This window comes from Narcine bancroftii, chromosome 1 (assembly GCF_036971445.1).
Source record: "Narcine bancroftii isolate sNarBan1 chromosome 1, sNarBan1.hap1, whole genome shotgun sequence".
Taxonomy (NCBI): Eukaryota; Metazoa; Chordata; class Chondrichthyes; order Torpediniformes; family Narcinidae; genus Narcine; species Narcine bancroftii.
This window is the reverse complement of record NC_091469.1, coordinates 408,649,198-408,665,709: the sequence shown is the minus strand read 5'-3', so window position 1 is coordinate 408,665,709 and position 16,512 is coordinate 408,649,198.

Sequence of the window (16,512 nt, the reverse complement as noted above, 5' to 3'; positions counted from 1 at the left end):
CCATAACCCTCAATTTTTTCATGCATCCATGTCTTTTAAATGCCCCCTAAAATTTCTTCCACTCAACTTAAATAGATGTCCTCTGGTATTGGCTATTGCCATCCTGGGACAAAAGTGTTGGTTATCCACTCAATCTATGGCTCTCATAACCTTATACACCTCTATAAAGTCACTTCTCATCCTTTGTTGGTGCAAAAAAAAGCTTTAGCTTGCTCAACATTTCTTCTTAAGACATGTTTTCCAATCCAGGCAGTATCTTGGTAAATCTCTTCTTTACACTCTCTGAAGCTACACATCCTTCCAATGATAATCACATGGAGATTAAGGACAACTAATTCGGGTAAAAGGAAATTAGTAGGCTGGAATTTGTTAATTTAATAATTTCTATCTCATTGATTTGAATACTCTTTTGTATTGGAAATCACTTTTATGTATTTCAGCTTTTATTTCTGTTATAACTGTAATATCCAAAATATTTTCATATGTTTTGATGTTGTAAGTTCTGACTTGCTATTCTTGATGTTGTAAGAGTACCTTCCGGGTTGAATTAAATCTTTGGTTTCAAATTATGATTTTAAATTTTTGGAATTAAAAAAAAAATAAAATGATTAACTCCTTTAGATTACTGTGAGGTTGCATAACAGTCTTTTGTTAATCGGGACAGTCCCAAAAATTTACCTTTGTTACACATATTTAAATGTGAGGATCCTGGAATGGGCATGCTGAGGAAAGAGACAGAGAGACACAAGTATTAACATGCCTACTGAATCCTCTCCTCTTCAATTTAATGTGCGCTTTCTCAGCTCTTTTGAAGGGACATTTGGCTTAAGACGTCAACTCTGTGTTTCTTTCCACTGACGATGCCTGCTGAATGCTTTCAGCATTTTCTGATTTATTTCCACATTACAGCATCTACAATCTTTTATTCAAGGACTGAGTACGGACTGGTCAAACATGGGAGAAAAGTCACCTTTGAGTCCAAGGACCATGACTAGAATATGAACAAGTCACTGCCAAGCAATAATTTAATTGCATGGTGTTTATTTTAAAAAATCCTGTGTGGTTGGAATTTTATTTTTTATTCATCCATTTACAGCATGTGTGCCCCACTGGCCCATATTTATTACCAATTAATTTATTTTTCTAAACTGTTCATGTTGTTAATTTGAAAGGTGTTGAAGAGTCAATGACTTTGCTCTCAGTCCTGGATAATAAATATATTTCTTTTCCTGTTGCTATAAAAGACCAGCAGTAGAACTTTAGGATTTCACAGCATGTTTGAGAGAAATCAAATATAAAAAAGGACATAAATAGACTGCAATAACTATAGATATGTTAAAAGAAAAGGTTATCTATAGTCAATGTGGGTCCTTAATAGACTGAGACAAGACATTATAAAGAAATACAGGGACTCTAATAAACTAACACTATTGAAAAATTAGTGATGGAAATATTAATGATTCCGAGAACTGATTAAATCCTCTAAGTCATAATGATGTGCAACAAAGGGCTTTTAAGAAAATGGTGATAGAGAATTGTCAATACAATTTCCAAAATTTTTACAGATTCTATAATGATTACTATACAATGGCAGATAACATAATTAATCATAATATTTAAGAAAAGAGGGTGAGGAAAATGGGATTGATAGTCCTGAAGTTAATAGGACAATAAATACTGGTAGCAAGACACTTGGAAAATAATAATTGTATTGGACAGAATAAAATTGACTTGTGAAAGAAAAATCACATTTCATGAATCTTTTGGGAATTTTAAAATTGTACAAAAAGAATGGATACCAATTGATGTGATGTGGTTGAATGCCATAGAAGGAATTGTTAAACAGAATTAAAGCACCCAGAAGTGGGATATTATATAGGTGTGGATGAAGATTGGCAGTAAATTGGTCAATTTCTGGTTGGCAGGCTATGACTAGTGGGGTACTTCAAGGATTGTAGCTGGGGTTCCAGATGTTCACAATCTTTCTTTGGATGAATGGATTTATTGGCGTATCCTGCATATGAAGGATTGTGTACAGATCTGGTCTTCCTACAAAGGGACAATATATTTGTGACATAAAAAATGCAGCAATAATTCACCAGACTGATTCCTAGGATGTTACATTTGTCACACGAGGAGATCTTAAATAGCTTAGTCTGAATGCATTCTTTGGAAGAATGATAGCTGAATGACAGGAGATATCATTTGGAAGTATGAAAGTCATATTCAACTTTGAGATTATTGTTATCTAATTTTTATATATATAGTAAAACCCCTGTTATCCAGGATTCAAGCAAGAGGCAGCTTCATGCAAACACACACACACTCTCTCTCTCTCTCAAACAATATATACCATATGCAGCACAGAACAGGCCAGTTTGGCCCTACTAGTCCATGCCGGAACAAATTCCCACCTTCCTAGTCCCATTGAACAACACCTGGTCCATACCCCTCCAATCCTCTCCCCTCCATGTAATTATCCAGTCTTTCCTTAAATGTAAATAACGTCTTTGCTTCAACCACCTCTGCCGGAAGCTTATTCCACATCCCAACCACCCTTTGCATGAAGAAATTTCCCCTCATGTTCCCCTTATAATTTTCCCCCTGCAATCTCAAATCAATTAAGAGTGGGGGATATTCAACCAGAAAATTTTCAATTTTTAATTTTCAATTAAAAAGCCTATCCATGTTGACTCTCTCTGTCCCTTTTAAAATCTTGAACACCTCCATCAAATCCCCCCTCAATCTTCTATGGTCCAGAGAAAAAAGCCCCAGGCTGCTCAACCTTTCTCTGTAACTCAAACCCTGACATCTTGTCAACATTCTCGTGAACCTTCTCTGCACTCTCTCTATTTTATTTATATCTTTCCTATAATTTGGTGACCAAAACTGCACACAGTATTCCAAACTTGGCCTCACCAATGCTTTGTACAATTTCATCATTACATCCCAACTCTTGAATTCAATACTCCGATTTATGAAGGCCAACATTCCAAATGCCTTCTTCACCACTCTTTCTGCCTGAGTATCAACTTTGAGGGTACCATTTACCATAACTCCTAAATCCCTTTGTTGCTATGCACTCCTTAATTGTCTACCATTCAATGTATATGACCTATTTAGATTTGCCTTTCCAAAATGCAACACTTCACACTTATCCGTATTAAATTCCATCAGCCATTTCTCAGCCCACTCCTCTAGCTTTCCTATATCTCTTTTTAAGCTCCATTAATCTTCGTCACTGTCCACAATACCACCAGGACTGGGAGGCTTTTCACATCTTGTCTTGATACTGTCTCTGTTTTACTTTCTCTTCCACTTTAGCCTGTTTGACCTTGTGTTGCTCCTTTAGGTGTCAACAGATTTTCATCCATTGGAAAGTTGGTGTCAACCCATCAGCTTTTGGGCAGGAGAAAGACCTTGTTCTAATGATAGACTTCTGTGGGAATCCTCTCATCCATCATACACTTTCTTCATGAGGCTCTTCACCACCGTGACAGAACTCTCTACTAGGCCATTAGACTTTGGGTCATGTGGGCTTTAAGTTGTATGTCAAAACCTTCCAAGTATTGGCAAAGGACTCAAATTCACTGCTCAAAAATTGTGGACCATTGTCTGATACTATATCACAAGGAACTCCATGCCTCGTAAACACATTTTTAATGAAATTGTTAACTGCTTTGCTGGATGTGGACTGCAGTGTTGCTACCTCCAGGTAATTGGAAAAATAGTCTGTTACCAGCACGATTCTTCCCATTACAGTAAAAAAATCTACTCCAACTTTGAAGTACGACCTCTCTGGTACAGGGTGTGCTATTAACGATTCTGCTGGCTGCTTTGGCCTATAGGTGAGGCATATTTTGCATGAAGCAGTGGTCTGTCTTACGTTTTGATTTATTCTTGGCCAGTACATCTTCTCTTGAGCTCTACATTTGCATTTTTTCTCACCAAGATGTCCTTTGTGTATCTTCTGGAGCATTTCCTTACGTAGCATCACTGGAATCACACACCTGTTCCATTTGAAGGCCATATCTTTCACAACTGACAGTTCATCTCAGCATGCCCATTCATCCTGAATACCCATTGGATAGTCATTCTTAGCTGCTGGCCATCCTTTCTGTATTATTTCTTTCAGCTCTTTCATTTATGTTTTTATTTTACATAGAATGTGTGTGATATTATTTTTCATTCTGAACTGTCACCCCAACTCCAAAACTCCAAATATCCATATAACCATATAACCATTTACGGAGCGGAAACAGGCCATGTTGGCCTTTCGAGTCCGCACCGGTTCACTGTTGTCTATAATAATCCCCAAATTCCTTTCAGGAAGCAAAACTTTTGAAAATAATTGTTGTCCAGTGATGTTTGTCAACCAGTCCTCCAATTCACAGCTGAATCAGCACAGCTCAAAATATCTGCAGCAATAAAGATGACTAAATGTAGTTGGATTCTGGTATGTTTTTTAGAACGCAAGATCCATCACGAGCTTCGTTGACATGAATTTTGACAGAAACGTGTCAGATTCAAGTCTGTGCAGCAACCCACTTAACAGGCAAGAAATAGTGACCTGGCTTAGGCATAGAGATGTAGACAAAAAACTGAAATAGTCTTTCAGAAAGTTTCAGTGAATCACAAGAAAGTTTCACAACAAAATAGACTATCACACTGAGAGTTTAGACAGAATACCTGAAGTGTAGAATTTAAGGAGGCGGGACATCCTATTTATTAGCCCAATGATCACAAATTAGTTTAGAAAATAGCTAGGGATCGAGGAGGTAAAATATCAGATCAAGAATGAGGCCTTATTCCTGTTCTGAGCTCTTTACACAGACTGTGTTCCAGAAAATTGAGAATAATTTTCTGGAATGCAGAGGCTGTGTAAAAATAAATAAATAAATAGATAGATAGATAAATAAATAAACAGACATAGGTGTTCCATCTGTCTCTGCTTTCCTGAACTGCTGTTATATCCCAGGATACTGGAAATGAGGTGATAATCATGTCAACATAGGCCTGTATCTTTGGAATAACCTCTTGGTCGCTCTTTCTTGTCAACTGTTCAAGACAATGCATCAGCTACAAACATGTATTTTTCTGGCGTGTAGATAATTTTCACATTATATTTCTGCAGCCTTATCAATATGTGCTGAACTCTCATGGGAGAGTGGATTGGACATAATTGAGACTGGTGGTTTATGGTCAGTCTCCACTTCAAGAGCTTGTCCATAAATGTATTGATGGAACCCTTTGCATGCATTAGGGTTGCCAAGAAGCTCTTACTCTATCTGTGCTTCTGCTCTTGTTAAAGCCCTTGATGCATAGGCCATAGTTTGCCATGCGTCCTCATACTGCTACAGTAGTACTGCTCCAAGGCCATGTTGGGATGCATTAGCCGAGATCCTGGTGTGCCTATCTGGATCATAAAATTTTAGTACAGGCTCTTTCCGATAGAACTTTTTTGGAGTGCCTGGAAGCCCTCTTCTTGCTCGTGCGACCAGATCCATTCATTTTTCTGCTCAAGGAGTGACCTAAGTGGTGCTAACACAGTTTACAGAGGAGAGATGAACTTAGCCAGGTAAATCTCCATCCCCAAGAAATGTCTCACCATGTCTGTTCAAGAGTCTCACAAAATTTTCAATGGTTGATGTCTTTCTTGGATAAGGCTTACTCCATAAAGGTCAATGTCTTTATGCCAAACTCGCATTTCTCTTTATTTAATTTCAGATTGATATTCCATGTTATGCCAAGCACCTGTCTTAGTCACATATCATGTTCATCCTTGGTGGACCCCCATACGATGATGTCATCTATCATGGTCTCAACTCCAGGTATACTTTCTAAGGTCATGTGGATGGTTTTATGGAAGACTTCTGGTATGGACAAGATCCCATATGGTTTCTGAAGAAAGCAGTATCTTTCTTGTGGAGTATTGATATGATCAGCCCCAAGTAGAGGCATTTATGTGCATTACCTCCCCAAATGTGTTATTGTGCTTCCCCACCCGCAGCACTAGCTTTGCTATTAGTCTCCGTGCGATATAAGCAGCGCCTTTAACTGTTATGTCAAAGGGAGGGGGAAGTGTGATGGCGGCAACCCACGGAGGAGGTTCATGGCAGGTAGGTAGGCACCATCAGCCCTCCCCTCTGCTGAGAGTGTTTTCGAATGTCAGATTGTGCCCCTTGCGGTTACCCTAACGCCCCCTCCCCCGATTAGACTTATTCTGATGCAAAACCTGAGTATTGAAAGTGCATAGTTTCAAACTTACCTCATCGAGCTTCATCTGTCAAAACTCTGATGACACGTTGAGCTTGCTGAACCACTTGGCACCTGCAAACCTGTCACGATTTTCTCCCGTGTCAGCAATTTAAAATGCTCTCACTTGATGGCTTTATTGAGATCTCTTGGGTCCAGACATATTCGCAATGCTCCATTTTCCTTTTGCACAATGACCAGCAAGCTGACCCAATCTGTAGGCTCGTCAATCTTCTGGATGACTTTTATCCATTCTATGCATGATACTTCTTGTTTAAGTTTGCTCTGAGTGGAAACAGAACTTTTCTGCAAGCATGGACAACAGAAGCCATTGTTTAATCTCTGTGGATCTTGTATACATCAGATAAACATCCAAGCCCCTCAAAGACATCTGCGTGCTCTTCCTTGAGTGGTGTGTCCTCATCTTTAGTCTGTGAAGCCACTATGTAAATTCTTTTCACCAGGTTGAGCTTTTCACATGGACTCAGACTTAATATTGGCTGTTCTCTTCTTTCTACAATCAATAGCTGTGAATTTATGTGTTTGAAGGTCACCTTTCAACCCCCTTTTACTGGAATGTTCTCTGCAGTGTAGCCTGCCACTTTTAATTTCACTGGATAAATATTGCTCTTTACAGTGAGGGTCTTGTAATCGTCCATAGATAACAGATTCACCTGTGCTCCGGTGTTGAACTTGAATGGAATTACTGTCTCATTCACAGTCACTGGAACGATCCATTCCATTTTACCAGCCTTAACAGTCTGCAGTGAACCCATGAAGAATTCCTCCATTTTTTTCATCCACTGTGTGCACCTTTCTCTTGATATCCCCTGCTTTGCAGCAATTTTCAAAATGATTTTTCTTCCCACATTTATAGCAGACCTTCCAGAAGCAGGACACATCTTTGGAATATGTCTACCTCTGCATCTGATGTATGAGCTTTGCTCTTTCCTTTACTGTAGCTTTGGGAAGCTCTTGGTGTTCTGCTTCTTTGTTTTCACTGCATGCACTGTTGTGTCTATCCTGTGCAGCTCCTTAGCTTGTGCTCATGTGGCCTCTACTGCCCTACACATAAACACCGCCTTTTCCAGTGTCAAATCTTTTTCACATAACAGTCTTTCTCTAAACCCATTATCTAGTGTTCTGCAAACTAATAATTGAGATTTTCTTTGTTTTTTAAAAAATATTTATATTGTTCAACATATAATCACAAATACAGAATTGACAATTACATAATAATTTCATTTGTATACAAGTAAGCACATACAAAATAGCCAATAAAAAAGTAGATAAAACTACATCAATAATTGTTATACCTCAAAAACATTTAATTGAAATGATCTATGCAACTGTAGCCGACTGTTACAAAGAAACATACACACCTGCAGTGTGGGAGGTTAAAGGTTGAGATTTATTGAGGCTGGCGAGGCTCCTTTTATTCAGTTGGAGTTCCCGCCGTTTGTTTGATTGGCTGACATCAGCCGCATGGATAACAATAGCGGACGGGAACATTCTTGCATGTGAATACCTTTCTTCTCCAGCCTCTTAGTGATGTGTTAGCTGGGCAGCTTGGCCAGCGCTATTTTAGGGCTGCTGGTCTTGTACTGCTCCAGCTTTCCACCGTGCCAGTTCGCTGTGTTAAGGGACGTGTTACAGTGTGTAACGTTGTGTTTATGACTGCGCATGGCGCGTGATGTGCTGGCACAATCTGTTAAACTAATTTATTGAAATAACTTGTACAAAATAAAAGAAAAAGACCTTAAAACTAAATCTAGTGAAACAAAGTTACCTTAAAAAATAATTTTTAAAAATCAATAATGTGGAACCACTGGTGACCCCTGGAGAATAGGCAATGAACCATGAGTGAGTTTTTCAAATCTTCAAATTCACAGGATGTATTGAGTGTGTGAAGCTCGGCTAAATATTGGTGGAAGCTTGTACCTACTTGTCACAGGTGAAAAACTTAAATCTCTCAAATGTGACATTTTTACTTGGAACAAAATACTCCTCATATTTTGTCATCTGAGTGTTCAATGTGAAAGCTGTCTCATCAATTTGAAAACTGTTATATATGTCCAAAGCATCTTTGCTTACCAGGTGTAGAAATATAGAGGCTTTCCATTTTTCATCTGTCTCTCCCACTCCACCAGCTTCTAAATAAATGTGAATTGCTGTTTGAAGCATTTCCAATGTCGGTTAGATTGCTGGTAAACTGCATCGGTGTGGGAGGACTTAATTTATCCATGATGTGAACTATTGTTCTTTCTTTCTTACTCACAGACTTCTGACACTTTAACGTGGTTTTAATGCTTAAGCACCTTTATTTTTTGAGCTGCTTGAACCAAAAATACACTCAACTTCTGTCGTAGTCTACTTTTTGCTCCTATGCAAACTGAGCTCATTGCCTACTGGGAAATGTAGTTCTTTATTGTCCACACCTAATAACATAGTTTCTTTCATTGTGAGGTACATGATGCAAGTTGTCCACAATGCATTTACAGTGAAATTGACCTTTGTTCTCTGAATATTTACAAGGTGATGAGAAAAAAACCTCTGGTGCCATGAGTTACCCCATAATCTGCGAAAAGTCCAGACGAAAGCTCAGCATTCTTATAAGAAACACAAGGATACAGGGAGTAAAACTTTAGATATATTGACAAGTCAGGAGGTTTAATGTGGCTTTTTCAAATGAGTATCTATCCAGATTTTCAATGATTTACACAAGTTGTATAATTTAGCAATCGTCAGTAATTTTTTTCTGAATTGAAGATTAGGATCTATAGGAGGAAGAAGGAGAGGCAGCAAACAGAAGACCACAGAGGATATGCATTTGAAAAATATCTGATCTTTTGCCAATAAATGAAAGATGGTCTTATTCTACCAAAATATTCCAATGTTGTTTTGCCACATTTTTTTGCATTTCATCATCATCTGCAATTTTTAAACCCCTGCCCTGCGACCAAAGAGGATAGCTACTGCTTCAGCTATCTCTTCCCTCACTTCCCACAGCAATCTGGGGTGTATTAAGTCCTTCCCTGGGGACATAAATCTTAATGTTTTTAAGAAGATTCAACACTGACCAGCACACAGGCCTGTTCTGTTCTGACCTCACCCTGATCAAGGATCTTTTTCTCTTGTGAACACTGAAGCAAAATATTTATTTAGGATTTCCCCAACTTCCTCTGCCTCCAGGCATATGTTCCCATCTTTAGTGGCCCCACCTTTATTCTCATCATCTTTCTGTTCTTCACATCACATAGAATGGCTTGGGGTTCTCCTTAATTGGAGAAGCCATCTCATGCCCCCTCCTCCTAAGTCCTTTCTTAAACTCCTTCCTGGCTACCATATACTTCTCATGAGCCCTTCCCGTTTCCTGCTTTCTGTATCTAATGTATGCTTCCTTATCCCCTTGATTAACGGCCTCACCTGCTTCGTCAGCCAAGGTTCCCTTTTCTTACCATCTTTTCCCTAATGATAAATATCAGGGAAATAATCATCTCATCAGTCTGATGGAGATTTCTGCCTGCTTAATTGCTCATTGTTGGCATGTTTCTGTGCACATTCTTTATCTTTTGTGCCACAGCTCATTGCTAAGACACTTTGTACAAAAGCAGAGATAAACTTAATTTCCTGGTCATGACCAGCACACCAAACTGCGATATGTGATCTTGCCATTAGCTTAGACACTGAAATATTTTCTGGTTTCAACTATATCTCAACTTCTCAAAGAAACTGGTTCCTTGGAGTAAATGGGAAACAATAACTCTAAAATATAGCATTCATGAAAAACATGCATTAGCATGCAAATTATTGAAAGCAGCATATTTCATTTGGATATATAGAATATGATATGATAGTCAATTATAGGAAAACTCAAACATAATTGTCTTTACATCAGTTGAAATAATGTATTCATGCTCCTTGCACTTTATTGTTGAGTTCCTCATGGAGCTTAATGTGCCAGTAGAAGCTCCTGGCCTATGTGTCAAAGGATAGGCCTGACTATCGGAGATTTTGGTAGTACCTACGTGAGTCGGCACACCTGGTCTTGTGAATGAAGAAAGATATATTTGTACCTTGCAAGCTGCAAGTCCTCCCGTTTCCTGGTTTAATAGTCCTCCTAATATTCAGCCATCTAATTTCTACTCTGAACCACTACTCTGCCTCCTCCACACATCCCAATCTCCAATTTTGTGACCTCCAGCATCCTCAGTGTCTGCCATTGTCCAATATTCCCAGCCTCTCCCAAACTGCAGCTTACCCAGACATCCCTCTCCAGCTTTCCAAGCACAACCCAGTTTCACGAGCCTTGCCAAAGTCCAGTCTCCTTTGCCCTCCTGATTCACAGCCTTCTCGATGTTCAAGCTGTTTGAGCCCTCTGGATCTCCACTTCCTCAATGCTTTCAATCTTAAGTCATATAACACATTACATGCTTACTACCACACAGAGAGGGACCATTTGGGCCATTGTCCATGCCAGCATCAAGCATAAAATCATCCATAACCATATAACCATTTACGGAGTGGAAACAGGCCATGTTGGCCTTTCGAGTCCACACCGGTTCACTGATTTTGTGTGCCCTCTTATCTTTAGCTCCTTGAAGAATTTGAATTCTCATCCTTCTTCCTCCAAAGAAGGAAGCGCTAGGTCTGCTAATCTTTAGACTTTTGAGTTTCCTGCAATGTAATATTGAGTATGACTCCAGGGTGTGAAGGGCAGAATTAATTCAATTCACCTTTCCCTAATTACACTGTAATTGCAATTTATTCCATCTCGCTCTTTGATGACAAGACCATGGGTAATAATGAGTATATAACATGGAGATACAGAATCTTACTGGGTAGTGTCAAAACAACAATTTTGCTTTGAATATGAGCAAGATTGAGGAGCCTATTTTGGATTTCAGGAAGGGAGGGCCAAGGATGCATGCACCTGATCTCATTGAGGGGAAAGTAGTGAATAGGGTTGGTGTTTCTAAGTTCCTGGGTATCCACATATTGGAGGACCTCTCCTAGAGCCAGCACATTGAGGCAATTATGAAGAAGGCACATTAATGCCTATACTGTCTTAAGAAATCTGAGTAGATTTGGCATGCCATTGAATACACTTTCTAACTTTTACTTATGTACTGTGGAACATATACTGACTGGTTTCATCACAACCTGGTTTGGAAACTTGACTGCCCTGGATTGCAGAAAGAGGCACATCCAGCCATCCATCATGGGAATCCAATGGGCCTCCTGTCCATTGATGATATCTATGTGAGACTCTGCCTCAAGAAGGCAGCCAACATCATAAAGGATTCCCATCATAGTTGTCGCAGCCACCTCTCACTGCTACCTTAACGCAGAAGGATCTTTAGGTTCAAGAACCTCCCCATACTTTCTTTCTTCTTTTCTTTGGCTTGGCTTTGCGGATGAAGACTTATGGAGGGGTATGTCCACGTCTGCTGCAGGCTCGTTGGTGACTGACAAGTCCAATGTGGGACAGGCAGACACGGTTGCAGCGGTTGCAGGGGAAAATTGTTTGGTTGGGGTTGGGTGTTGGGTTTTTCCTCATTTGCCTATTTTTAAGTGAGGTGGGCTCTGCGGTCTTCTTCAAAGGAGGTTGCTGCCCGCCGAACTGTGAGGCGCCAAGATGCACGGTTGGAGGCGATATCTGCCCACTGGCGGTGGTCAATGTGGCAGGCACCAAGAGATTTCTTTAAGCAGTCCTTGTACCTCTTCTTTGGTGCACCTCTGTCTCAGTGGCCAGTGGAGAGCTCGCCATATAACACGATCTTGGGAAGGCGATGGTCCTCCATTCTGGAGACGTGACCCACCCAGCGCAGTTGGGTCTTCAGCAGCGTGAATTCAATGCTTGCGGACTCTGCCATCTCGAGTACTTCGATGTTGGTGATGAAGTCACTCCAATGAATGTTGAGGATGGAGTGGAGACAGCGCTGATGAAAGCATTCTAGGAGCCGTAGGTGATGCCAGTAGAGGACCATTGATTCAGAGCCGAACAAAGCATTAATATGACAATGGCTCTGTACACGCTGATCTTTGTGTGTTTCTTCAGGTGGTTATTTTTCCAGACTCTTTTGTGTAGTTTTCCAAAGGCTCTATTTGCCTTGGCGAGTCTGTTGTCTATCTCGTTGTCGATCCTTGCATCAGATGAAATGGTGCAGCCGAGATAGGTAAACTGGTTGACCGTTTTGAGTTCTTCTGTGTACCCGATGGAGATGTGGGGGGGGGGGGGCTGGTAGTCATGGTGGGGAGCTGGCTGATGGAGGACCTCAGTTTTCTTCAGGCTGACTTCCAGGCCAAACATTTTGGCAGTTTCCGCAAAACAGGACATCATGCGCTGGAGAGCTGGCTCTGAATGGGAAACTAAAGCGGCATCATCTGCAAAGAGTAGTTCACGGACAAGTTTCTCTTGTGTCTTGATGTGAGCTTGCAGGCGCCTCAGATTGAAGAGACTGCCATCCGTGTGGTACCGGATGTAAACAGCGTCTTCATTGTTGAGGTCTTTCATGGCTTGTTTCAGCATCATGCTGAAGAAGATAGTATAGAGGGTTGGTGCGAGGACGCAGCCCTGCTTCATGCCGTTGTCAATGGAGAAGGATTTGGAGAGCTCATTGCTGTATCTGACCCGACCTTGTTGGTTTTCGTGCAGTTGGATAACCATGTTGAGGAACTTGGGGGGACATCCGAGGCGCTCTAGTATTTGCCAAAGCCCTTTCCTGCTCACGGTGTCGAAGGCTTTGGTGAGGTCAACAAAGGTGACGTAGAGTCCTTTGTTTTGTTCTCTGCACTTTTCTTGGAGCTGTCTGAGGGCAAAGACCATGTCAGTAGTTCCTCTGTTTGTGCGAAAGCCGCACTGTGATTCTGGGAGAATATTCTCGGCGACACTAGGTATTAATCTATTTAGGAGAATCCTAGCACAGATTTTGCCTGCAATGGAGAGCAGCGTGATTCCCCTTTAGTTTGAGCAGTCTGATTTCTCACCTTTGTTTTTGTACAGGGTGATGATGATGGCATCATCACCATACTACCCTTATTATAAACCACCAAACAGTGCCCACCTCGCCAAACGATTCTCCAATGCCATTCCATAGTACTCGGCCTGGAGTGAAGCAGAGTGGTCCCTCAAAGATGGCAAAGAGAAAGAACTGAGCCCTTGATAGAGCTGGGTCCAGCCCAGGTTATTTACAGGAAGCCACTGGCTCAGTGCCAGCAAGGTCTGATTGATTACAACAGCCAATGGCCCACAGCCAAGTGCAGGAGAGCTGGAGGGTTCAGCCCAGGTAATTTACATATTCCCAATGTCTTGGTGCAAGAAAGGACTAGTTAATTACAAAGGTCAATGACCCAAGGCCAAGCACAAAGGTACTTAAAAGGGCCAATGCTCAGGTGTGCACTGATGGGTTGGGTGGGGTAAAACCTTGATTGACAGGTGGTGTTTCCTGACCAAGTACTGGGCAGTGGTGTCATGTGACAGCCACAACCCTCCACAATACAGCATATTGTGGTAATTTAATTTCTAAGATTGCGGTTGGTGTATCATGTCTATTTGGCTGCATCAAGTAAGAATTTCAGTGCATCTGTACTTAAGTGTCGTCAATCAACATTGTAATCGTCATGACATATGCACCAACTTTCACTTCTGATTCTTTTGCCATTTCCCCTGACTACTGAGAAACTAACAATGACCTTTTGATCTACTAACATTTTTGTGGAAGTATTAGGAAACTTGAGTACCCTGAGGAAACAAATGTGTTTCCTGTAGATTGTGTAAAAACTACAGAGACATTACCCTGTATCAGAATTGAACCAGATCCCTGGAGTGTGATGTATCAGAACAAACTACTGTGACAACTTGTCAATGAGTGCCTCTTATCCCTCCCATCTTCATCAGTTCTCAGCAGTCCTGGTTTCCCATGTGTCCAGCTCTTCTGATCTCTAGTGTGTCTTATCCTGTTGTATCAGTTTCCCATTTCTTCAAATATTGTTTTTTCTCAGTTAATCTGACCTGATCTATTGCCAGGGTGTAGCATGAATAAAAGCTTTCACAGAGGGAGAACAAACACTTGTATTAGCTTATAACAATGGGTAGGGTCTCACAGTAATCTTCAGAAGGGTTCTGGGTTTAGGCAGAAAACCAGGGTTATATATGGGCAGTGGGAGTGGAGTTGGGAGGTAGGGCCAGGCATCAGAACAACACACTACCAGTGAATCCCAGTTCACTACATTCCCCCATCCTGTAGAATTTAGGGTCTGTGAATGAAAACAGAGAACATAGATTCAGAAAAAAAATGGTTGAAAAAGATACAGTTATTTACAAATTTACAGATTTAAGTGGTCCGGGGGTCTGGAGATCCTGGTGGAGCACCTTAGCACTGGGGGGAAGGGGGCCTTGGGCTCCTTGGGTTTCCTGGTCCCCTTGTGAGGGAGTAGAGGCGGCTGGGTCTCTGGCTTAAAGGTTGAGGGGGCACTTTCCTCCTGAACCGGAGGGGGAATTCCCTGAGACTGGGGGTGGTGAGAATGAGCTCCATGGCTCGCAGGGGACTTGAGGCAATGGGTCGTCTGTTCTGGCAGGTCTCTGATGGAGATGGTGTCCTCCCTACCATCTGGGTACTCCACATAGGCGTACATGGGATTGGCATGGAGCAGTTTCACCCTTTCCACCAGGGGGTCAGTCTTGCTTCTCCTCATGTGCTTCCTGAGAAGGACTGGACCAGGAGAGGTGAGCCAGACTGGGAGTGTAGTTCCTAATGCCGACCTTCTTTCAAAAATGAATAGAAGCTCGTGAGGAGGAGCATTGGTCATGGTACATAGTAGGGACCGGATGGAATGGAACGTCATAGGGAGGACCTCCTGCCAGTGTGAGTCTGGAAGGCCTTTTGTCTTCAGGGCCAGTTTGACAGCCTTCCAGACCATGGCATTCTCCTTTTCAACCTGCCCATTCCCCTGGGGGTTGTAGCTGGTAGTCCTGCTGAATGCAATGCCCCTCACCAGCAGGTACTGACGTAGCTCGTCACTCATAAAGGCTAGGCCCCGGTCACTATGAATATAGCTGGGATACCCAAAGAGGGTGGAAATGGAGTCTAGGGCCTTTATGATTGATGAAATGGATGTGTCTGGACATGGAATGGCAAAAGGGAAGTGGGAGTACTTGTCAATGAAAGAGAGGAAGAAGATGTTCCTGTTCATGGAGGGGAGAGGTCCCTTAAAATCGATGCTGAGCAATTTGAAGGGCATGGATGACTTGATCATATGTGCCTTCACAGGGTGGTAGAATTGTGGCTACCACTCTGTGTGGACTTGGCAAGACCTGATCATTTCCCTGACGTCTTCCATGGAGTAGGGCAGATTGCGTGCCTTGACAGAATGAGTCATGTGGGTGACCCCTGGATGCAGAAACCGCAGTTGGCTGGTGTGTGCAGAGGCTTCCTCTGTATAAGGCATCTGGAAGGTAATTAAGAGCTCCTGGCCGATAGGCAATGTCATAAATGTAGGTGGAGAGCTCAATCCTCTACCTCTCAATCTTGTCATTCGTGATTTTTCCCCTCTTGACATTATTGAACATGAATGTGACTGAGCACTGGTCAGTGAGGAGTGTAAATCTTCTACCAGACAGGTAGTGCCTCCAGTGCCTTATGGCTTCTACAATGGCTTGAGTCTCGTTTTCCACCACTGGATTCTGGAGCTCGTGGCCTTGTAAAGTCCATGGAAAAAAATGCAACTGGCCAGCCTGCCTGGTTGAGGGTAGCAGCCAGGGCTATGTCTGAAGCGTCGCTTTCCACTTGGAAAGATACATTCTTGTCCACCGCATGCATGGTGGCTTTCTCAATGTGGATCCGGAGGAAATTAAAAGCCGTTTGGGCTTCAACCGAGGGGGGGAAATTAATGGCTTTTAAGAGAGGGCAAACCTTATCAGTGTATTAGTGTAATATGAGAAAAACTCCAGGCGTCTCCTTAAAGCCTTTGTGATCCTGGGAACGGGGAGCTCTAACAGGGGGCACATCCTATCGGGATCGGGGCCAATGATGCCATTTTCCCTCACGTACCCAAGGATAGCCAACCGTTTAGTCCTGAACATTGCACTTGTCAGAATTATAAGCGAGGTTCAGGGCTTTCACTGCATGCAGAAAACCCTAGAACTTGGTGTCATGGTCTTCCAAGGTGTGGCTACAGATGGTGACATTATTGAGGTAGGGGAAGGTAGCCTTCAACCCATACTCATCCACCATTCTGTCCATCTGCCTCTGGAAG